This window comes from Talpa europaea (assembly GCF_964194135.1).
Source record: "Talpa europaea genome assembly, chromosome: 1".
NCBI classification, from domain to species: Eukaryota; Metazoa; Chordata; class Mammalia; order Eulipotyphla; family Talpidae; genus Talpa; species Talpa europaea.
In genome coordinates, this window is record NC_140073.1 from 153272867 (window position 1) to 153296866 (window position 24000).

Sequence of the window (24000 nt, forward strand, 5' to 3'; positions counted from 1 at the left end):
TGCTGTGATACCAGCTCTGAAATAGTAAGTTTTCCAGTAGCCATAAAGAGCCACTTAACTTGTTTTGCCTCATAGTTACAAATGGATTCATAGTTGCAGAACTTATGCTCTAATAGCCTATGTTTAGAATAACCTTTGTTGATGGCCTGTAACTAAAGACAGATGTGTACACACCTATATTGTTGATTAATGACATTCTTATGGTTTAATTCGCCGAAAGGGGAACAAGGTAAAAGTTGCTGTTTTCTATTTTATCCCCATTTCTGGGGGTTTTTAATTCTCCCATTCTCAATATTTTATATGGCTACTGGAGGTTAACTTTTTTTTTTTTTTTTTTTTGCTTCAACCTAAGAAAATGACTTTCAGAGATTAACAGTGGGGGTGGGTGGGAGGCAAATGCCGTTTGTAGGCTGTTCTCTATGGCCTGAACATAACTGCTACCTCATGCATTTCTATCACTGACTGAGGCATGTGCTCTGCCTAGCCCTGGAGTAAAGTGTCTTTCATTGCCCATTTGCCCTTAGTATGGTCTGAAATTGCTGAAATGAAAGATTGTAATCAGCATCATTGAGGCATACCAACACAGGATGAAAGGAGCATAGAGGTTCTCTAGCTGTGTGTGTGCACGAGAGGAGCAAGGTAGAAAGAATAAATAATGCTAACACAGCATGGACTTGTCACCTGCTGGTATAAAGTTTAAGATCATTCTATATAGTTTCCTCATTTAACCCTATAGTAACAGTATTTTCATTCCCTGATTTCCAGTGAGTACCCAGAGAGAAGGAAGCTAAGTAACCGGTCTGAAGTGCCCTAGATTTGCACCCCTAGTCTCAGTGTACCCCGCGTGCTCAGTTGCCCCTGCCACCGGATACTGAAATGCAGAATCATCACGGAACAGAGGAAATTTGTGTTCGAGAAACAGATGAGGTCAAGTTTTTGGGTCAGGATGTGTGATATCCCGGGACACAGAGAATTTTCATGTTACTTGAGTCACCCTTAATGTACTTTGAGGCGTTGTGAAGAGGAGGAGTTGTGCAGGAAGGTGGGAGAAGCTAATGTCTTATTTTTCAAAAAAATGAAAAGTAAAGTATCCATATGTCCCACCAACATGAGCAAGATCACATATTAGTGGAGGAGAAAGGACTATAGCAAAAAAAATTTTCTAGACAGTTGGTTATCCTTTGGGAAATCCATTTTGATAATTAAGTTATCCTTTACCTAAAAATAAATCTGATGAAAGAATGGGTGAGAAACATAAATTAGAAGGCCATTTATCTGAATACTTGGCAGACCTGTAGATGAGGGAGCAGGCGGATAGCTGCTAGGTGACGGAGAGGAGAAGACCTAACAGTCTATTTTAGAAATAATTGGGACTCAGAAGGTTAATGTTTTGCCCAAAGATTGGTGTGCACCTCCACTAAACCGCAGAGCTGAGATCCCAACTTGAGTTTGGTACAAGCTTATGCTTTTAGCTTTTTATTGTTCAAACGCGGGATAAATGCCGTCAATTCCGATAAATAAAATCAATGCAAATGAGCAGTGGGGGCCTGGTAAAGATTATTTTAAGTGGTAACACTAATGCTAGTCATGATACACTGAGGCATTGAGATAAAGCAATTGCATGTATGCCCTTTGGGCTTTTCTGGGAAATAGTTTGGACCCATGTATATTCAGATTCTTAAACTGTCCATGTCATGTAAGCTAGGGGTAAAAAATAATGTGTTTGTGTTTTCTGCCCTTACTATAGTTGATCCTTCAGTGCCTTTTTAAAAAAAAAAAGGCTATTTTAATTATGATGATAGCTGCATAACTGAATATACCAGGAACTTCTAAATTTTGTACTTTAAATGGGCAAATCTGTATGATATATGAACTGTATCTCAGTAAAGCTGTTATTTAAAAATACCTAGCTACTCCCGAAACCCATACAGTGTTATTTTAAACCAGTATTACCTAAAGAAAATCCCAAGAAACCAGTTTTTACTATTGAGTAGAATAGTTTACTGCTTTGGATTGTTAAAGACATTTAATTTAAGCCTGTTAGAGTTTTCCAGTTGATGCTGTGCTGACTGTATGTATACCTTATCTGATGCTGTGTCACAGACCCTAAAAAGGTGGAATTGGTTCTTCTGAGACCATCCTAATGGTCAGAGTTGGGGGGAGAGAGAGCTTGTGGCCTGAGGAGTCATCTCTTAGCAGAGAGCTCAGAAGTGCTGAAGACTTGTGTTTGTCAGTCGGTCTTCAGGCCACATGCTGGGGTTTTAGGAGGCGCCCTACACCTACCTGCATGCATTTCACACTCAAGTGTGCTCATACAGTCTCTCATTGATTTTCCTTTAGTATCCCACAGCCGCCGTGGAGATTAATTATTGTGAGGAAGAAACACACACAAACCCGATGACCCTTGTTCTTGCGGGGCATGCGTGAAATGTGTTTCTTATGATCTTCAAATACGAGAGGGCAAAAGCCAGAGTAAAATAGCCCAGAGTCTCAATGGAGGGAGGTGGCGAGAGGTGAGGGGGACTTAAAGAGATAGGGAATTATTGGGGAATTTAGATCAGCCTGGTTTTTTTTGTTTGTTTGTTTGGTTTGGTTTTGAGTTATACCAAATTATTTGAAGGATGACAAGGAATAAAAATAGCATGTGGGCTAGTAGGTTTTAGAAATTCTGTAAGGTAAAGCAAAGAAACAACCAACCAAAAATATATGAACACTTGGGATAGAGTTTAAGTGGACAGATTTAAAATGACATATCATTGGAGGGCCTCCCCAGTGGCGCAGTGGTTGAGCGCTGGGTTGCGAGGCTGCCCGCGGCCTCTGTGGCGCCGGTTCGATCCCCGGCTGCTCCCCGGCCACCGGAGGAGGGTCCCGCATGGCGCGCAGACCTCTCCTGCCGCCCGCTGCTCCCCTCAGCAGTGTACTTCGGTCCTTCTGCCTGCTCTGCTCCCCACTCTGGCTCTGGTGAATTCTCTCACCCTCCCGCACTTCTGACTGTACCCAGTGCATGTATAAACAAAACAAACAAACAAATAAATAAATAAATAAAACAAGCCTAAAAAAAAAATAATAATAAAATAACATATCATTGGAAACGGTCTCTAATGAGTTGAAAGCTACTCTGTCTTTATTACGCACTTCACTTAGTTGCACCTTGTGAAAAACCAGCCTGTCTGCCCGCTCTTTTGCAGTGAGAGCAGAATGGCATGAATCATGGCAGTGTTTAATCATGTGCCTCTAGGGGCTTTGGCAACTTAGTGGCCACCTGGCCTGGAGCAGAGTAGTTTGAACAGAAAAGTTAGCTGCCAAGAGGGAGGGAGGCAAGACAGCTACTGTCTAGAAGGGTGGCCAGAGGCGGCCTGGTTTGCTCGGGCAGGGGTAGGTTTCATCCTTTGTCTCCACATAATTGTTCCTTTAGATTATAAATGCAAACACCTTCTTTTCACGCAAATTCACACTTGGATTCTTCTTCTACTCTCTTCAGTAGCTTCTTGAGAACTACTGAAGAAAGAGAAATTGGGGAGTTCATTTTTAAATGGGTGTTATTGGGTACCATAACTTAGAAAGGGCTGTTCAAGGAGATGATAGACCAGTTTTTAGACACTTCTGTAGTATATTGATGTAGTCTTTAATTTGTTATACTGACTTTTCCATATCTTTTCCAGGTTTTAGAGCAAAGGTATCCAAGGGAAAAATCACGAGATTCACAAGATCATCTTGACAGTTCAGTTAGGATGACCAGGAAAAAGTGCCTTTGATTTGCATTTGTTTATATAATCTTTTTTTTTTTTTTTTGGTGGGACTCTCACCAGTGGCCGGGGATCGAACCGGTGCTGCAGAGGCTGCGGGCAGCCTCGCAACCCAGCACTCAACCGCTGCGCCACCAGGGGAGGCCCCTGTTAATATAATCTTGGACTTTATGCTCAATTTTGTGTGAATAAACAGATATCTGTTTCCACATTTTCATATTTCCTCCTCTTTCACTTATTGACACATTTCAGAATTCCAAACCCCAAAGAATTTAGAATATATAGTATTTAGAGTACATGGAAGAAACAATAGTGCCACTTTTATTAGTCTTCAGAGGCCAGTTTAAGAGAAGGAGTATAAGAGCTGCCTTTCTGGAGCTACAGACTGCAGCAGTCCGTCTGGGGACGTAGCTCCTGTGTTCTCGGAACTCTAGTTTCTTCCAACAAGGTAGTGGTTTAGTTAAAGTTTATTTCAGGAAGGAGTTACTCAAGGTGGAGGAAAAGGCAGAGATGCACTTGGGTCTCACCAGCAAGCCTACACGTGCTTACTACTGCATTTCCCTGCTTGCTGGCCCCATCCTCTCTGTGCAGGACAGCCTTGCCTAGCTGATAGCCTGGCCGCCTGCGTAAAAGTTCTCTCACGGAGCTTCACCCCTGTACAGAAACCTGCCCTTTAGGGTATTATTTTGCTGGGGCCAGCAGGAGTATGTTCTGGATTAGGTGAATGGTGCACACATGCAGGGAGGAATCAGTGCCAGAAGGAGGTGGCACTGGGGAAATAGAGCATGCCCCTATTACCTTCCCAACCGGGAAGTCTCCCAACCGGAGGGTTCGCATCCTCCGACCCAATTTGTTTGGTGCCCACAGTATAAGTTCTAACGGATTTCTTAATTATTTATCTTCCCCAAGGCTGTATGTTCTTTCCTGTTCTTATTTTGTCCTTTATCTCTCAGTTTAGCTTTAAAAGTAGGCCCCCCATTTTAGCTCCTGGCCATAGATACCCTCAAGATACAGAGGAGTCTAAAAGGACTGGGTCATAGGATCCTAGAGGAATTCCACTCCGACCAGAAAACCACTACGCTTACATCCACTAACAACCTTGGAAATACGGAGTCTTTCTAGCCAAGGGTGGAAAGTTAGTTTTTGTTAGTCCGCTTTCAGCCTGAAGTACCTGCATTTGTTGATTGGATCGAGTTTTGGCTTATCTTAACCATTCTCAGTTTGTTTACATTTACATTGTGCCCAGGCATATTCTCGTTCTTTCCCCTCATTTTCTAGAAGAGATTGCAATAGAATATAGGAGGGGAGTTTGGAAGTACAGCTCAGTCATTATTTTAAGAATGGCCTTTTTCAGATTAGCTGATAAAATACATTTTGTGTAACTGGCTAAAAAATCGTTTCCTATAGAGGCAGCCATTTCAACCATAATTCTGTAATGCCTCCTATATAACAGGGGCTTGAAAAATCCATTGATAGAACATGGACGTATTTTTATTTATCCTTACTTAAAGAGAGGAGATTTACAGGGCCTGCGTTTGCCTGCTGGCATGGGAGCATTGAGTTGGAGGAACCGCATCCACCGTCTCTTGGGCCACAGAGGAGGCTGGGCCATTGTTATTAACAGATTGAAATTACTTGACTCTGAAGAAGACGACTGGAAGCACCTCACTTCCCTGGGTACCATACACGTTGTCTTGATATACTCTTCCTCCTGTGGACTTAGTGCAGTAATCTCTCCAGACCATCCCAGCGCTCTACCCGCGCAAGAGAAGGGGTAGACCGGGTCTAGCAGAGTTGAACGGACTTGTCTCAGTCGTATGGTTAAAAGCCACACTCTTCATACTGAAAGTACCTGTTATTTTTTCATTTTCTGGAATTGAAAAAAATGAAGGGTATGCTTCTCTTCTTCCTCCTCTTCACCCCAGGAATTAGGTAAGGAGCAAAGGAAAAATAAGGAAAGACAAATAAGATGACTCCTAGCGCTTTTATGGAAGTTAGGTGGGGACTGCACATTTGACTTTGTGAGTAGCCAGAACAAAGAGGACAAGATCATTTCCCAGCTGGTGTTCGTTGGTGAGATAGGAAATAAGCCACCTGGAGAAGCATAACTTTTGCAGGAGTTGAGACCCTGTGGATCTTTCATTCAAGTAGGTTCTGCAGCGTTAGTGCACTTCTCATTCTATACAGTATCTGAAAATAAAGTGTCTGAGTTCAAGTTTAAGCTATCTTAGTACAAGGCAAGGACTAATATTAGGCCAGAGTGCAGTTTAATGAAATAATTTCTTGTCTCATGCCCTGGAGCTGTGTGGCCCTCTCCAGTTTTCTTTTCACTGAAAATTTTATTAAAAATGGGTACCAGAGAAGTCCAAGGTTAATGTCCAAGTAACCACTCTTAACAGATGGGCTGGTGGGCAGCACTATTGAAAATAGAAGCTTTATCAGAACCTTATTTCAAGTCTAGTTATGTGAATTAACTTGAATGCCAAGTTGGTGCTTTCCTCAGAAAATATATCGGATCCAACATGCGGGCATATTTAATGGGCATTGTTTTGTGTTATAAAGTGGTTTTTAAAAGTGTAAAACTGGTGACATAGACACCCAATTTAAATAGGAATGAAATAGGCCATCACCTGCTCCAAATCATAGCGCAAGGCTTAAATGCCACTTTCAGCTTCATGACTGAGGTCATTTTGGTGTGGAATATCCTCAAAGTCTAGATGACCAATCCCCCACTTTTATCGAACAAGCTTACCTGTGTACTCTCCCACTGCCAAGAACACCTATAGAAAACCTAATTTTTTAAAAGATTTATTTATTTATGCATACAAGAACTGGGATGTAGGCCAGAGGTATGGGGCCGGGGTGGGGGGGCGGTGAGAGGAATCATCAGAGATAGAGTGGGGAGCAGAACAGGTGGATCTACTGAAATATACTGTTGAAGGGAGCAGCAGGCAGGACAAGAGAAGTCTGCTGCACTGTGTGGGTCAGCTCCCTGGTCAGGGATCCAACTCATGCTGCAGTGGCTGGAGATAGCTTAATAGTGCTGTCTCTTTAACCCCTGCACCACCAGGGAGGCCCTAGAAAACCTAATTGTAATTAATACTAATTTCTTGTTTGAATCACTAAGGTTCTGGCAGGTTGGCAATATGGTTAGCAGTAAAAATCCAAAAAAAAATTTGGGAGAGCCAGCTAAAGCCAAGGGAGATTTTTGAGTCCTGCACTAAAATGAAAATATGTTTGCTTTTTTGCATATAACAGAACACACACAAGTAGTCGCCATGCTCACTTGAGTTAGTAGTAGTCTTCTAAAATAGTTAAGGAAGATGAAATCCTATGTTTAAAATTTTTGTTTTAAAAAATTTTGAAGGAAGTAAGTTTTTAATGTAAGTATTCATTTTATATAGCTCTTCCTGAATATTTCAGGATCTCTACCTAAAACTTTTTATACTTAGTTGGATATAATGTTTTGGTTGTGCATTTTAGATACCACTTTCAGATTAAGAAGCAATTTTCCATTGTGACTATATTGTGATGTCAACACTCACCTGGAAAGCACAACTCCATAAAATGTGGAATGTTCTTTGAGCAATAAAAGAAGGCATGTAGTTATTCTGTAAACAGCCCTTAACTCTACAGTGAGTTTTTCACCTCCTGCCTTCCTTTTAACTTGGTATTTTATTATCCACTAAAGCTTGATGAAATTACAAAATAATTTTTGTTTGCCTGTCATAGTTCAGACTGTTGCATAAAGTTCTCCCTCCAGTCAGCTGTCATATATTTCCTGACTTCTTTCTGCAAAACGCAGCTCAAGAAGTTTCTCCATTGAAGTCTGAGACCTTCAGCATACAGTACCTGTCTGTCTCCTGAATGTGCTGCCTATATCTCTTGTTTGGGGTTACTCATACAGGGTCTGTTGTTTGGGGTTACTCATACAGGGTCTGGAGGAAATACATTAATCTTCCATAGAGGTCAGTCTTTTCTGTGTGTGTTGTCTCCCCAACTGTCTTGAGTCCTGAAAGAACTAGTGAGTGTATACTGCAATGTGAGGTTTGACCCCCCCCAAAGGTGACCTGAGTTTTGGCTATAGAATTGGAACTTTTCCCCTTTAAAAGCACGAACAAGAGTTTTTATAATTTGATCGTGCTCGTCAGTTGACAAATGAACTTCAGTTATGTCCTTCCCTTGAAATTAAATGATTTTTAACATTATTTCATTTAGAATTTTTTTTTTCTACCCAAATCAAGCCTCCATATGCCATTTAGCGTGTTGATGGGGTGGGATGGTTTGGAGAATTCTCACAGAAATCACCCTTCAGTTAAATATTCTGCGTGATCCTCTAAAGGACCATGTAACTGTGTATTCTGTGACTAAATACTTAAGCTGGAAAAAGTTTGTTTACACTAAATACCACTCTATAGTGGCCTTTGAGCAGTTTAAAAAGAAAACAGATCTTCAGATCTCCAACTATGGTGCTTCAGCTTGAGCTGGTTTGGTGGCATGTTTGTGCTTTTGTGGGCATTTGGCCAGAACAGAAATAGAAATGTTTGGACCTTGAAGGAGAGTGATTTTCCAGGTTTACAGTTGATCCTCTAGAAATAAGTCTTAAGCTTGCACATTTTTGAAAGGACATTATTTTTTCAAAATACAGTTAGTTCTTTATTGGAATGACTAGGAGGACAAAGTAAAAGTCATCAGGTGTGACTTAGAACCACAGCATGTTCTTACTTTTTTAATCTATCTTACTTCTTGGACACCGTATTCTCTAAAAGGCTTCTTTTCATCCTTAAACTTTGTTTCACATTTTCTCATTTACTTACAGTTCAAGTTTTGAGGCACATTCTTTTTAAGGAATTATCTGTTTAAAAGAGCAGGATAGGCTGTTTGCTTTTCTTGTTTACCAAAATGTGGGTGAGGCCATGAAGTTTGCACATGATCATAAGGACCGTGTTTACAAAACCTTGTGGCACACTGAGTAGGAAATTTAACCAGAAGAAAGATGGATTTACAATTTCATTTTCAAAGGCTGACTTTTTAAAGTGTTGGTTACCGTTAGTATCATTAAAATACAGTGTTAATTTGTAAAGAAATAAGTAAAGTTGACTTTTTCTAAAATTATTTCTAAAACTATAACCTAACTTTTAATTCTTTAGAATATCTGTGAGTAACTAGCTGTAAGTAAACTAGAGTTGGAAAATTCCAATTGATAAGTCATTTAATATATTCCTGGAAATCTGTTAATTAGTTATATATTGCAGGTATTTCTAAATAATGCTTTGTAATATATAACCACAATTTCAAGTCTTAAACCTAGTGATGAAACTTTTTGCCTTGTGGTATTTGAGAAATTCAGAATTGTGAGTAAGATGACTATCATTTGTAAAAGAGCTATTCAGATTGATTTTGTAAATATGTTTTACAAACTGCAGATCTCATCAGTTGATTGTGAAAGCAACTTAGTGGGCTATGACTATTATTTTAAAAGGGAGGGAAGAGAGCAGGGGCCTAGGGAAAAATGGAGTGGAGAATATTAGTGTAATTTTACATAGTAAGGATAACTGCTGTTTGGTGATTCTGTGTGTGTGTGAGAAAGAGAAAGAGAAAGAGAGAGACTTTTTATGTAAGAATATATGTGTGTTAAGAAGTGTGATGGTAAATGACTGTTCACACAATGCAAATTGATGGCAGGCTTTAATTGGAAAGCTGCAGTATTTGTATTTAACAACTGGAAATTGAGGAAGACCTTTGTGACTTGCTGGTCAGATTTTAGTTGATAGGAATCTGGTAGGGAAAGCTAATAATACACTGGATAACAGAATCAAGACCCAAGGAAAAAAATCAAATGTCACACTATATACTGAATCTAAGTGAGAAGCAATTTAATAGGAATGGTTGTTCAGTCTGGCGGGTATGTCCCCAAACGCAGCAGTGAACAATGGCGAAGTTGTGGCTCACTGAAGAGCTTATGGAGAAGATGTAGGTTAATAAAATTGCTCCATAGAAAGCAGCCATGTAATGTATCAAGATTTTTTATCAGTGGAGTTTGAGCCACATTTATGAAATATATAGGTAGGTAGGTAGCTCTGCTGTGAGTCACCTGTAGAATACGTGGTCGCAGTACCACACTTTCTTTTCTTTTTTTTTTAAAGATTTATTTATTTATTTATTTATTTATTTATTTATTTATACAAGCACTGGGTACAGTCAGAAGCACAGGAGGGTGAGAGAATTCACCAGGGCCAGAGCGGGGAGCAGAGCAGGCAGAGGACGGAAGTACACTGCTGAGGGGAGCAGCGGGTGGCAGGAGAGGTCTGCGCGCCATGTGGGACCCTCCTCTGGTGGCCGGGGAGCAGCCGGGGATTGAACCGGCACCGCACAGGCTGCCGGCAGCTTCGCAACCCAGCGCTCAACCGCTGCGCCACCAGGGAGGCCCCCCACACTTTCTTGACGCAGGTGCATGGGGTTGTATAAGTTGGGCTCACTTTATGTTAACATCAGAAGGGACTAGACCACCACACTCTTAAGAGGGATGGTGACAAGCCGGGTGCCTGAGGATAAATGAGGGGTCATTTGATTGAATCATCTCCCTCAACATTCATCTTCTTTATGTGCAACAAAACCTCCGTGGATAAATCTTACAGGAATTTGGCTGCCAGCTATGCCAAGTATTTTACAGATAGACTGTGACTATATTCTTACTTCCAGATACCACACAGGCCAGTATGGTGATGATAATTTACACACTCAGTGTGCCTGGTTAGACTGTTCAGAATGCTTTGAGTTCCTTCTACATGACATGTCTCACTTTCAGTTTTCATAATCTCAGATGCCTCAGTGATTAGGACTTAGGGATACAGACCAGTTGCAAAATATTCCTGAAATTGTTGCCCAAGTTTGATGGTATATTTTGTCAACTTCTAATATTTGCCTCTGCTTGACTTAGACTGGGATGAAGTCTAGGGGTGGAAATTCTCTCACATCATTAGTTCGAATCCTTTTCCAAAAGGCATATCTTTAAGTTCATCTTTCAGAGTATTCTCAAATCAGACTTCTAATTTTGAAAATGGATCTTTTTTAAAAATTAAAGTAACATGGGTTTATAACACTATATGTTTTAGGTGTAAAGGTTCACTCTTAAAGAGATAATACCACACCACACCTACCACCAAAGCACGAATAACCTCACACCACAGCTCACTGGAGCCCTTTACTACTGCTTCCATCCCTCTCCTACCCCTCTGTAACCTCAGTTATGTTGTCACAATCTAAGGGTCTGTTTTTGTTTTGTTTGCTTGCTTTGTTTCTTTATAATGCCACATTTGAGCAAAATTATTCAATATTTGTCTTTATCTTTCTGGCTTTGCTTAACATATGTCACATAATTCCCTCATATTGCAAATGGCAAGATTTCATCTTTTCTGTGGTTGCACAGTGTTCCATTGTGTGTGTCTGCCGAAGACCAGCCTCGGCATAATGTCGTGTCGGGAGTCCCTGAAAGGATGAGACTGCCTCCGGGAAACTTAGGGGCTGAGGGGAAGGGGGTGTGGCAGAGGCAGTAAGGCCCCCTGCAGCATGTGTCTTTTTGTATATGATCATCTGCTGATGGGAGCTTAAGTTGTTTCCATAGCTTGGCTATTATAAATAGCACTACAGTGAGCAAAGGACTAAATATGTCCTTTTTGAGTTAGTATTTTCATACTCTGCATAGATGCCTAGAAGTGGAATTGCTGGATCCTAAGGTAGTTCTCAACGATGTATCAACTTTAATAAGTTCATTTAACACTCAAGTGTAGTTACCAAATATGCAGAATATGTTCTCTCCCTCCCCCCAGCTTAATTAGATGGTGACTAGAGAAAGTTCATGAAGTCATGTTACATTGGATTTCATGACTGATATTTTTCTCTTAGAACTAAGCACAACTAAACAGAGCTAGTGTGTAAGTTGCTGTAGTTTGACTAATTGGATAATATAGTGAGGTTTGTTAAATTATTAGAACTTCAAAAAGGATACCCTGGTTTAATTGTAAATAATGCCTTATGTCTATGATCAGAATGAATATGAAATCTTTCATTCATAGTCAACATGCAGTGACAACCTGATAGGAAATCCAGAATTCATAAAGAATTGTTGGTAAAGCTGTAAGGAAATAAAACTTCGGTACATTAAATGACAGAGTTAAAATAGAAATGGTAAACTAGGAGAACATATTTGCAAAGACCAAACAGTCAAAGGGATCATATTCATTATATGATGTCCTACAAGTCAGTTTAAAAAAGGGCACCAAGCCCTGTGGACTAATATGTGGTAGAGATGTACAGTTTTTCTATAATACAAATAAATAACAGGTATATAGGGCCTCCCCGATCCCCGGCTGCTCCCCGGTCACTGGAGGAGGGTCCCACATGGCGCGCAGAACTCTCCTGCCGCCTGCTGCTCCTTTCAGCAGTGTACTTCGGTCCTTCTGCCTGCTCTGCTCCCCGCTCTGGCTCTGGTGAATTCTCTCACCCTCCCGCACTTCTGACTGTACCCAGTGCTTGTATAAACAAAACAAACAAACAAATAAATACCTCTATAAAAAAAAAAATAACAGGCATATACAGATATGTTCATTATCACCAATGATAAGCAGTTCAAGTCAAAGTAATTGAATTGTTCAGAGGGCTGGAAAGAGGAAGAGGTCAAAGAAAGAACATTTTAATCCTGCAGATTGGCAAAAAATCAAGGGTTCCTGGGGCCAGGTGTTGGGCAGCAGCAGAAGAATCTGAGGCTCCCGCGCTGTTGATGCCAGTGTACGTTGACATACGCTTCGGGGACAAATTAAGAATCTTCATGTTTTGACCTTCAGACTGTAACCCTACTTGAGTAGCTCAGAGTCTTGGCTTCTTGTACTCTGGTATCTTGCAGAGACTGCACAGGACATTGTGTAGTGTTTTTGTGGCCAGAGTAATCTTTGTTTAGTCATTCCTTAGAAGAACATAGCTTTCTAAGGTGGGCAGGCCAGGGATCATTTCCTCCATTTTTGTAAGAATGAGGATCTGACACTTAAGTCCAGTGACTGTCCTGAGTCAGATGGGTCTAGCCAAGAGAGAGAAACCAGGAGTTTCTTGACCCTTGACTTTTTTTTTTTTCCCCTTCTGGGGACAACCAGACTGAGATATCTAAGACAAAATGGGGCAGGTCCTGCACAGGAGGAAAAGGACACAAACAGTAACACATCGGAAATGACACCTGATGCCTATAACCTAAGTGACTTTGCTGAAATGGGTGCAAGATAGTCTGTCCTTTGGAGAAATGCTGCAGTAGCCGCCTGCGGATGCGGAGAAGAGTTGTGTTCTACCAGCAGTTTCAGCTGCAGAGAAAATGTGTGTTTACTTCTCTAATGAGTTTAAAAAGCATTGTTAGGGTATGTTTTGTGTGAATTGTTTTATAAAATATTAAAAGTTTTTCCAAGCTATGTTCACACAGAAAATGGAAACATAAGGACACAGACCTTAATTTTTAAACTCTACCTGTGCTGTTGTCAAGCTAATTCAGAAGCTGATATTTATTCACAACTGAAAGAAATGCTTTTAGAATAGTGCTCCCATTGATGGCAACTGATTTTAGTCCTGACCTGTGCAAACTACCCTTTTCTAAACAAGAGATATTTAAAAACTGAGTGGGGACAAAAAGCAAATATATAAATAGCAAACTTTATTCTGCAGAAGTTGGAAATTGGATTAGTACATGCATACATGCATAATGAGTAATTAAACTTACAATGATGAAGTCATAGAATGCTGATACATGATACATTCTTGACTCCTAAGAGTTACTCAGCTGTGTTCGCTTAGGTAAAAATACTTGGAACCATATCATTAAGTGACTTCTAGAACTGTTTAAGTGGATTTTTGTACAAGCCCTGCCTTGTTTCAGAAAGAATTTAAGGCAACTCTAAATATTCTATTGTACTTGTCATAACTTCAATCTTGAAAATCCATAATGGCCACATGACACACTGAAATTACCACAGTAAAACTTGACACTAGTAGTATGAGTCTCTTTATAAGTGCTTAAGATTTAGTATAAGGTTCAGTGTGTAAAATTAACACATTGTTTTTCTTTTTTTACAAGAGCTGGTGTGTTTAAAATTATCATTGTAAAATTGTCTAAAAATCAGCTTTGAAGCAGAGCCCTCCTATAAACAAGTATATTTTGCTGTGTTGCTCAAATAAGGAATGAACTTTATCTTTAGAGCATATTTCATAAACAAAATTTACATTTCTATATTTAATGTGGGCAAAAGAAACTTAAGGACTAACAGCCTGTTTTGGAAGACTACAAAGTAAAATTTAAACTTGTTTAAATTTCATTAAGTAGTCATTTTTTAACTCAGTCAGAACAAAGGCTATTAATTTAAAATGCTGGGTTTTTTTTTCCTCTGAAAATTTTCACTGGGGGATACTGGTAAAGATAGAATCACATATGAATGAATACTTGACTACAAATGGAATTAATGTTTCCTATTACAAATATAATAGGTACATTTAACTTTAAGAATCATGGAGAGTGTTCCCACTAGTAGTCTACCTTTACCCTCACCTCTGAATTGTGAAATATTAAAAAGATTAAAAGCTCTGAGACATTATTTCTTTTTAAAATATTATGGAGGGCCTCCCTGGTGGCGCAGCAGGTTGAGTGCAGCGCTGTGAAGCTGTCCACAGCCTCCGCGGCGCCAGTTCATTTCCCAGCCAGCCAGGGAGAATCCCACATGGCGCGGCAGACCTCTCCTGTCTCGCCCGCTGCTCCCCTCAGCAGTGATTTCGGTTGGTCTGCCTGTTCTGTTTCCTGCTCTGTCACTGGTGAATCCTCTCACCGTCCCGTGACTCTGGCCTGTACCCCAGCTCTTGTATAAATAAAAATAAATCTTTAAATTTATATATATATATTATGCAAAATTTTTTTAATTTTCGGCATAAATTATGCCAAAAGAAACTCTTTTAGTTGAGGAGGAGGAGTGGATGGCGAAGCTCATGGTCACTCAGATCTATGCATGTATTTGGAGACTTGGTTGGAACTGGAAAGTAGTATCCAATATTCATGCCCTAGCTCTCTATGCAGTGCATTTTTGAGATTTCATAGGAAAGGATGAGCAGTGATGAGCAGTAAAGATCCTCTCAAAAGTATATGAAACAGACTTACGGGGCATTTGTGTTTGCTTTATCAGAGAAGGGGACATTTTGGTGTATCCTTTTAAGTCTCGAGCATAGCTAACATAGTTAAATGCTTTTTTTTTTTTTCTTTAAATGTTTGATCTGTATGTAAGAAGATAGGACAAATAAATATGAAGAATAAAATTTGGAGCCAGGAGACATAACTTGAATCCTGATGCATATATCAATACTGAATTTGAGGGCCAGCCTCTTCTGTGAATCTAAAGATGTACAAGTAGTATTTTATCATAGGAGTTGGGAAAAATGAGCAGGGGTAATTTCATTCATAGACATTGGATTAGAGAATACACATCACAATACAATGACCAAGTAGTCAGTAATCCTAAAAGCTAGTAGGAACAACAAATGAATACAGCAAATTACAAAAATCCATAGTCTTTTTATACATAAGCAATGAACAAGAAGCAAAAGAAATTAATAACTTAGTAATTGATTGTGAGCTATTCTCTCTTTACAAAGCAATCTAACAAAGGAGATAAAAGACCTACACTATGAGAACCACAGGATATTACTAAAGTATTCCAGTTGCGACATAGAGATGGAAGGACATCCCATGTTCATTGATGGGGAGAATCAGTAAAAGCAAAATGACTATCCTGCCTAATCTGCATCAAAATCCCAGCAATATTTTTCAAAGAACCTAAACAAAAAATAACGAAATTTGTAAGACCTACAAAAGGCCTCAAATTGCGGAAGCAACCCTGAGTAAAAAAGGAGAGTAATGGCAGTATCACGTTACTTGATTTCAAAAACTACTGTAAAACAGCAATATTAAAAACGGTATGGTATGGCATAAAAATAAATAGGTCAGCGTGACAGAATTGAAAGCCCCAAAGTAAAACATTGTTCATATGAGCACGTAATCTATAAGACAGCTATGATCATAAAATGGAGCAAAGACAGTTTCTTTAATAAATGGTGCTGGAAAAAATTGGAAGGCCACACACAAAAAATAAAGTTGAATTACTAAAACTTAAACAAAACTAAATTCAAATGTGACAAAGACCTGTGACAATAAAATACATGGAAGAAAACAATTGTAATCATTTCATGATACCAACAATTACATATCAACAATGAAGTTTTTTGGTAACAACTTCCATGGCAAGAGAATTAAAAACAAAAATAAATAATTGAGATTAACTCAAGGTAAAAAACTTATGTACAGCACAAAAATACAAGACGATTACATAGACAACCTATTGAAGGGAAAAATATTTGTAAAATAGATAACTGATAAGGGATTAATATCCAAGATATAGGGCCTCCCTGGTGGTGCAGCGGTTGAGCGCTGGATTGCGAGGCTGTCTGCAGCCTCTGCAGCGCTGGTTCGATTCCTGGCCACCAGCGAGGGTCCCACATGGCACGACAGACCTCTCCTGCCTCGCCCACTGATCCCCTCAGCAGTGTATTTCGTCACTCTGCCTGTTCCCAGCTCTGGTGAATTCTCTCACCCTCCCATGCTTCTGACTGTACCCAGTGCTTGTATAAATAAATAAATAAATCTTTTTAAAAAAAAAAATCCAAGATATATAAAATGTTCATAATTCATCATTTTTTAAAAACCCAACAAATAGCTATGGACAGTCCACCAAAGATGATATCCAGAATGCCAAAAGACATGAAAAAAGTGTTTATCATTTCTAATAAGAGATGCAGACTGAAACTCATTGAGATAACTCACACCCACAGGAATGGCACATATTTAAAAAGACCCCCAGCAACAAGTGTTGGAGAGAATGCAGAAAAAAAAGAAACCATAATACACTGTTAGTGTACTGGTGAACTGGTACAGCCATTTTGGAAAGCAACTTGGGTTTACCTTAAAGAACTAAAAATGCAATCCCACTCCAAAGAATATGAGACCATCAACACAAAACCCCAGATGTGGACCTCCTCTGGTGGTGCATCAGTTGAGTACCGGACTGTGAAGCTGCCCACAGCCTCTGCAGCACCAGTTTGATCCCCGGCCGCTGACAAGGGTCCCACATGGCACGGCAGACCTCTCCTGTCTCACCCTCTGCTCCCCTCAGCAGTGTATTTCGTCAGTCTGCCTGTTCTGTTCCCTGCTCTGGCTCTGGTGAATTCTCTCACCCTCCTGTGCTTCTGACTGTACCTGGTGCTTGCATAAATAAATAAATAAATAAATAAATAAATAAGTAAATAAAATCTTTAAAAAATAAAAAAGCAAAACCCCAGATGTTCCACAGTGTTCAGAGCAGCACTGTTTACAAAAGCAAAGATGTAAAAGTAGCCTAGATGTCCATTGAAGGACTATTGGATCAAGAAGCTGTTGTCTGGTCCACACTGTGGAGTCGTAGTATACAGCCCTGAGAAAGGATGACATGCAGCCATTTTCATCAAAGTGGAGGGAATTTGAGAGAATTGCTTGCAGTAAAGTAAGAACAATATAGACAAGTACTGGACATTCACACAGCAAGACAATTCCTAAAACACTTTTGAAACCAGTGGACATCAGTAAACAACATCCTGAGGGCTCTGAGGTTAAGAGGGAATGGGGAGGGCTCGGGGCAGGGGACATAAGGGATGATGGTAGGGGAAATATTTTAAAGAATACAAAAAAAAAACCCAAACCCAGCTTTTTTGGTAAGAGATATACTGCATTGTTCAGCGAGATTGGGTTGCCTACAGAGGCTATTCCCTAGTGAGGTGTCAGTGTTACAGTGCCAGTTGGGGATTCTTGGGGACTGTATTGATCACTCAGACTCTGTGAGTTTCCAGGTGGTCCAGAGAAGACAAGTTAGCTTTTCCAAAGACCCACAAATATTTGAGAGATCTAGAACCCACCCCAAATTCAGTGCCCCTGTGCTGCCTCTTTTAGTGGAGAATGGAGTCCTACATTGATAAGGAAATGCTACCTAATCCACCCTGTCAAGCATGATAATGGAAAGGGATCTTCATGGGTTTCAGGTACAAAGCCCCAACTCTGCATTTTATGGGCACAGTAACTGTGGGTTGGAGAGGTGAGGCGTCATTATAAAAAGAGTAGTTCTTTTCTCTTTCCACATTTATTAGCCGTGTGGATCTTCTGTAAAGAACTTTCCCTTGTCACCTTTTAGTTACCTTCAAATACAGACTATGTAGAAAAGATAGGGTAATATGTCTCCCTTTCATTGACTGGTTTTGGGGGTGTTGGTTTGCTCTTATAAAATCCAAATGCATGTCAGGTTGTAGTGAAAGGCGCTATTTTGGAAACAGTGGTCAGGGAATGCCCTTTTGTTTGAGTGGCATTTGAGCAGAACTATGAGTAAAAAGGGTGAGGAGAGCCATGGTGATAGGAGCTAAGAGCGCTCCAGTATGAGAAGCCAGTGAATGTGACTGAAGCCTAGAGTGTCAGAGGAGAGAGCAGAGTGGCTGGGTCGCCAGGAGCCTTGCAGGCTGTGGTCAGGAGCTTGGATTTTATTGAGTGAAATGGGAAGTCACTGGGGGCAGGATTGAACAGAGCAGTAACAGTGTCACTGCAAAGCGTAGTACAGGAAAAACTTACCTCATTTTAAATACTGCTTCGTTAACACCACTACCACCATCTACTTTACCATCGAAGCTGTAACAGAATGTCTGTGTGACTCCTGCATAGTGTCTGGAGTGGAACATCGTAGGCCCCTGGAAATTTGTTCAAGACATGTTATAAAACACACTCCAGAGTCTTAGGTGTGCTTGACACTAATTTGGTTTTGACACAATTGATGAAGTCTGTGTTTGGTAACTGATAACTAACCAACTCTTCAGTTGCTTCTTTAAACTAGTTTAATGTACCTGCCATTGCATCTTATTTATAGCTAAGAAGGACATGTCTCCTATCCAAAAGCGCAATCAAAACTTTTAGATGCTGGGTTAAAAAGGAGGGTCAGATCACTCCTTTTATATTGCGGTCTAGTCTGTGTGGATACCTTTTTAACACATGTTAAAAGAGCAAAACAAATAAAAAAATCCCATATACCTATCCATTACTACTATTTATTTGGATTTTACAATATGGAGATGTTAAACACTTTAAATGCATGTAACTTAATTCTTGCACTGCATTGTAGGGGAGCGGTTGTTTTTCCCTTTTAGTGATGAGGAAAGTGGGCTTAGAAAAGTCTGACGTAAACTAAGGCAGGATTTGCAGCCAAACTCCTGTGTGGCCCCTATGCTTTGTGTCATTGCCCTGCCCAGCTGTCTGCATAGTCTAGAACCTGTCCTGTTGTAGATATTCAGTACTTACTTGAGTTAAGTGATATTTCCACTGGAAGCAAGAGATGAGGTCTTAGAGCCAGCTAGCTTAAAAGGGGGGGGGGGGAGGCCTATAGGTGTGTACTGCGTTTTGCAGTTTAACTGCTAAGTACCTTGATAGTCCTTGTGTCCAACCATCAGTCCTACTATTGTGTGTGAGTTGTGTTGTTTGTTTCATTGTTTGTTTGCTATTTTTGCATTTGACTACTAGATTTATGAGTCAGATATAGCAGATATGTTGGGGTAGAGTCTTTGTGAACTCTGCGTTCTAGGAATGCATAGCAGTCGGTCATTGACTGTAAACACGGACACCCACGTCCACACACACCAGAGTGTTGTCTTCCTGAGAGCAGGCACTCTGGATGCCCTGCGTTTGTGGCATACAGTAAGTGCGTGCGAATGAAGTTGCATGCATTTGAATGAATGAATGACCTAATGACTGACTTGTGATCATTTGACTGCTCTCCAGCACTTGTCATTACACAGGGACATAGTTTTAGTGGAGTGTGTGGGAGAAGCCCAGGGCAACTAGATTGCCTGAGGGCAGCACCTAACAGCCCTACCTCCAAAATTGTTAGACTCCCCTTCCCAGGGACCAAATACCCTCCAGCACTTTTCTGGAGGCTGGACATGGAGGTGGGGGTGGGGGTGTGGAACTTTGAAGTTTCTGTGCTTTGTAAAATAGAAGTAACCAGTTCTGGTATTGTCTGGTCTCCATCTGTTTCAGAGAGAAGACTCCATGTATAAAAGACCATAAATACAGAGCAAGTAATGAAAAGGAAATACATTGTATCCAACTGTTCATACCAGCTGTCTCTATAAGCTTTGCAGGTGATTCTCACATTTTAGCTTATGTGGTCCTATAGAATTTGAATTTTGCATAATGAACAGTGTAACTTTCAAAAGCTAGAAGTTTGATACTCAGTGATGGACTTAGATACATGAGTAAGGGGAAGGATTATTCTGACTCTCCCTCACTCCTCCCCTGTAGTGGGTTGTTGGAAAAGTCATGATGCATTTTTGCTTGAAAAACATAGAAGAAATATGTCATGACTTTTCCGACAACCCAGTAGAAATTAAGAAAAAGGCTACGCTTATGTCAACAGCAGCTCACTATAAATATAAAATTTCCGGCCTCCCCTGGTGGCACAGGTGGTTGAGCGCAGCACTGTGAAGCTGTCCACAGCCTCTGCAGCGCCGGTTCGATCCCGGCCAGCCGGCGAGGGTCCCACATGGCGCTGCAGACCTCTCCTGTTGCACCTGCTGCTCCCCTCAGCAGTGTATTTCATCAGTCTGCCTGTTCTCCTCCCTGCTCTTGTCTCTGGTGAATCCTCTAACCCCTCCCCTCCCCCCCGCATCTCTGGCCTGTACCCCAGCTCTTGTATGCATAAGTAAATAAATCTAAAAAAATAGTCTCTAAATGCTAACCTTTTAAATATATATATATATATATATATAATTTCACTGATCAGTAACTGTCCCAATCATTGGAACAGCCAAGTTTTCTAAAATATCGAGGGGTGATTGACAACCACTGCTGAATTTGGAAATAGTGAAGATCCACACTTGGTGTCTGTAGGGAGGGATAGAGAGATTTGAAAATAGAGTTAATTGAAACTGAACTGATTATAGGGGAAAGTTAATGAAGGGAGAGAGTGGTATGACAACCAGATTGGATGAACAGTGATTGGATGAACAGTGGATCCCTTCACAGTGAAGAGAAGGTCAAATAAGAAGTGAGACTTGAGGAGATTTGAACTTCCCAAGGACGTCTAGAGGGAGCAAAAGTTGGAGTGTTGGCTGACTGGTTGGGGCATGCGCTAGGTTTCAGGTTGTTGAAATGTGGGTGGATCTGATCACTCAGGGAGAGTGTAGGTGAGAAGATAGCCAAGGTGGAACCTTAAAGGACATCAGGATTGGTGTAAAGATGAGCCACTGAATGAAGTGCAAGAAGAAAAGGCATTTGGAGAGACTAGGAAACAGCCAGGGGGCGTGGGCGCAGAGGCAGCGGGGTGTGTGGTGCCCCGTGTTCACGCAGATTCCTTTCTGCAGATCTGACCCATGGCTTCAAGAACGTCAGTTTTAATTGTAAAAGTTCTATATTAAATTCTTCTTTGCCCTAAAATTTTCAAGTTAAATTTCTCCTCCAAGGCATGGTTATCTTTGGGATTCAAGCTTATACCACTAAGTACTTTTAGAAGCCAGCTTACCTCCAGCTTGAGAAAAGTAGGTTTGGATTTCCAGAGCTCTCTTTAGAACCCTGGCAGTGGTTGGCTTTATCCCAGTGATAATTTTAGCACAGTCTAAGGAATCCTACTGAGATTTCTTGAGAACCATATTTTTCTTTTCTTTTCTTTTCTTTTCTTTTTTTTTTTTTGAAGGAATGGGGAAATTAGTTGCATTTGAAACTTAAACGGTTTTTTACAATTACAGTCGATAGTTTTGCCTGTTTCCCTCATGGATTCCAGTTATGTCCAAGACATAGTTTAAGCAATTATAAAATATTACTAAATTTTCTTGAACATACAGAAGAACTGAGTAGCGATGAAAACCCATGTATCTACCAAGTGGGACCTTGACTTAGAAGTAGTTGGCATGTTCAGGAAGCAGAAAGGACTGCAGGCCAGACCTCTAATAAAAGCCAGAGGGCTGTGCTGGAGCTGGGGAGAAGCTAGAGGGCCATGGATAGGGATTTGGTCATTATTACAAGGGCAACAAAACTATTGAAGGGCCTTAATAAGTGGATTCTTCTTATTCCCTAAAATTCCCCCAAATACTGAGAAAGGAGGGCAGAAGAGATGAGAAAGGCAGATGGAGAGGCATCTTTAAGCCACCCAGCCCTCACTTAACCAGTGTGACTCAGTTTGGGCATCTCTATACTCTTGGGGTTGTCGCTGCCCAAACTCAGACATGGGGTTACAGTCTCGGCCTTGGGGTGCTGCTGCGTGTGGGTCAGGCCCCTTCGAAGATGCTCCCCACTCTGGGCAGGAAGCTTTGTAGTTGGAGCGGCCGTTCTTGGTGGGGTCTCGGCTGTCATTTGAGCATTGTTGGGAGGTCATGTGTCATGCTATGAATGGATCATTGTTTCTCATGAAGAAGGATAGAAGAGATTGAAGGAAGAATTAAGTTGTGAAACACAACTCTTTAAATTTATTTGGTTCCAAGTCGTCTTGCTCCTCTTTACTGCTAAAATCAATTACTGTTTAGTTGCCCACTTTAAAAGTAGAAATGAATGAAATAAAAATTAACAGTATGATCTGTGTGTGCATATATGTGCAGATGCCTGTGTGTGTGACATTAAATAACTTGTGGGTTAATTTCAAAGTTTGAAATACACTGCTTCTGTTGGTTCTGTCTTAGCTTCAATATTGCTAAGATTAGTAAATTGACAACCTTTCTCCTGCATTTAGCTACCCATTCAGCTGTTTTGTGTGTAGTATTTTATGTATTAAGGATAGATTGTTTTATATTATAAATGTATTTAAATTATATTTGAGCATAAATAAGGAGGTGGTTATGGAAACCTGAGAAAAAATGTCAGTCTTCCACCCTTTTCTCGGTCCCTCAAAGTAACGTCTACCAACTTTGTGGCTATTTCACTGCTTTCTCCACCTTAGTGATCACACTCCGGTGACACAGCCAAGATTTCACCTCGGCCACTTTTGTACTTATAAACTCAGTAACAAAATGAATACTTAGTAGCTCTGTGTTTAGTAATCTGACATGTTTATTAAGAATGTTATTTCTTTAAAAACTGCTCTTTACCCTGCCAGCAGTTAGCAGCGCTCTGGGCCTGTTCATTTCCTGCCTTCTCCGTGGTCACTCCGGAGCCTTTCCTGAATTGTAAGCTTTTCTGTGTTTTCAGCTATGTGCACACGTTAGTGTAAAATATTTAACAAACCTAGACATAAGAAACAAACATATCTCTAATGCAGAAACTTTAAACTTTTGGGAGTTTTTTGTTTGTTTCTCTTTGGTTTTACTTCCAAAAAGTTGACACCTCTGGGCGAGGATGGGTGACTCTGAGAACATGCGTGAAAGGAGTCAGAGACTCTGCATGAGTGCTTTCCATAAAGAACCATGTACTCTTCTGTAGTAAGTGTACTTTATTTTAAAATCAGTAAACCATGAAAGAATATATGGTGAGGGGTGGGAGAGAGGGCAGGGGGAGAAGCGGGGGACGCGCGAGCTTGTGGGTGGATGTGCTCGGACCCCGCTGACCAGCGCCTACTTCAGGTCCGGCTGCCAGTCACACACTGTTTCCGTTTCACGCTGCGGTCTTCCCCGTGTGTCCGCAGCATCTAGGCTGCCTGAACTCTAACTGAGGGCAGCGTCATGCCTCCTCTTTGCTCACAGAAGCGCCTTGTGCGTGCGTTCTCTTCGGCAGCGATACCTGCAGTATGACTTGAAAACTTCCCTTTGCCCTGGAACGTCACTTCTTCCTCCGCTGCAGCAGAGCTGAAAATATCTCCGTTGCATAGCACCCTGGCACTTCCTGCAAAATACCGTTCAACATTCCCACCCTCACCCAGCTTGGACTTGTAGCATCACGATTATTTGCAGAGCACTAGGCAAGATGATGTTTTCAGAGATTTAGTGTGTGAATCCACTATGTTTATAGAGAAGCCAACCTGTATTGCACCCTCCCTCGAAAAAAGGGGGCCAAAAAAGAAAAAGAGTATTGAAAAAAGTGATCCCATCCAATCAGCGAGAGAATATAACAACTCTCTTGTCATGGGAAGGATGATAAGAAGTAAATGTATGTGCCATTGCGTTTTGAGACCCTGGGGTTGGAACATTCCCCTTT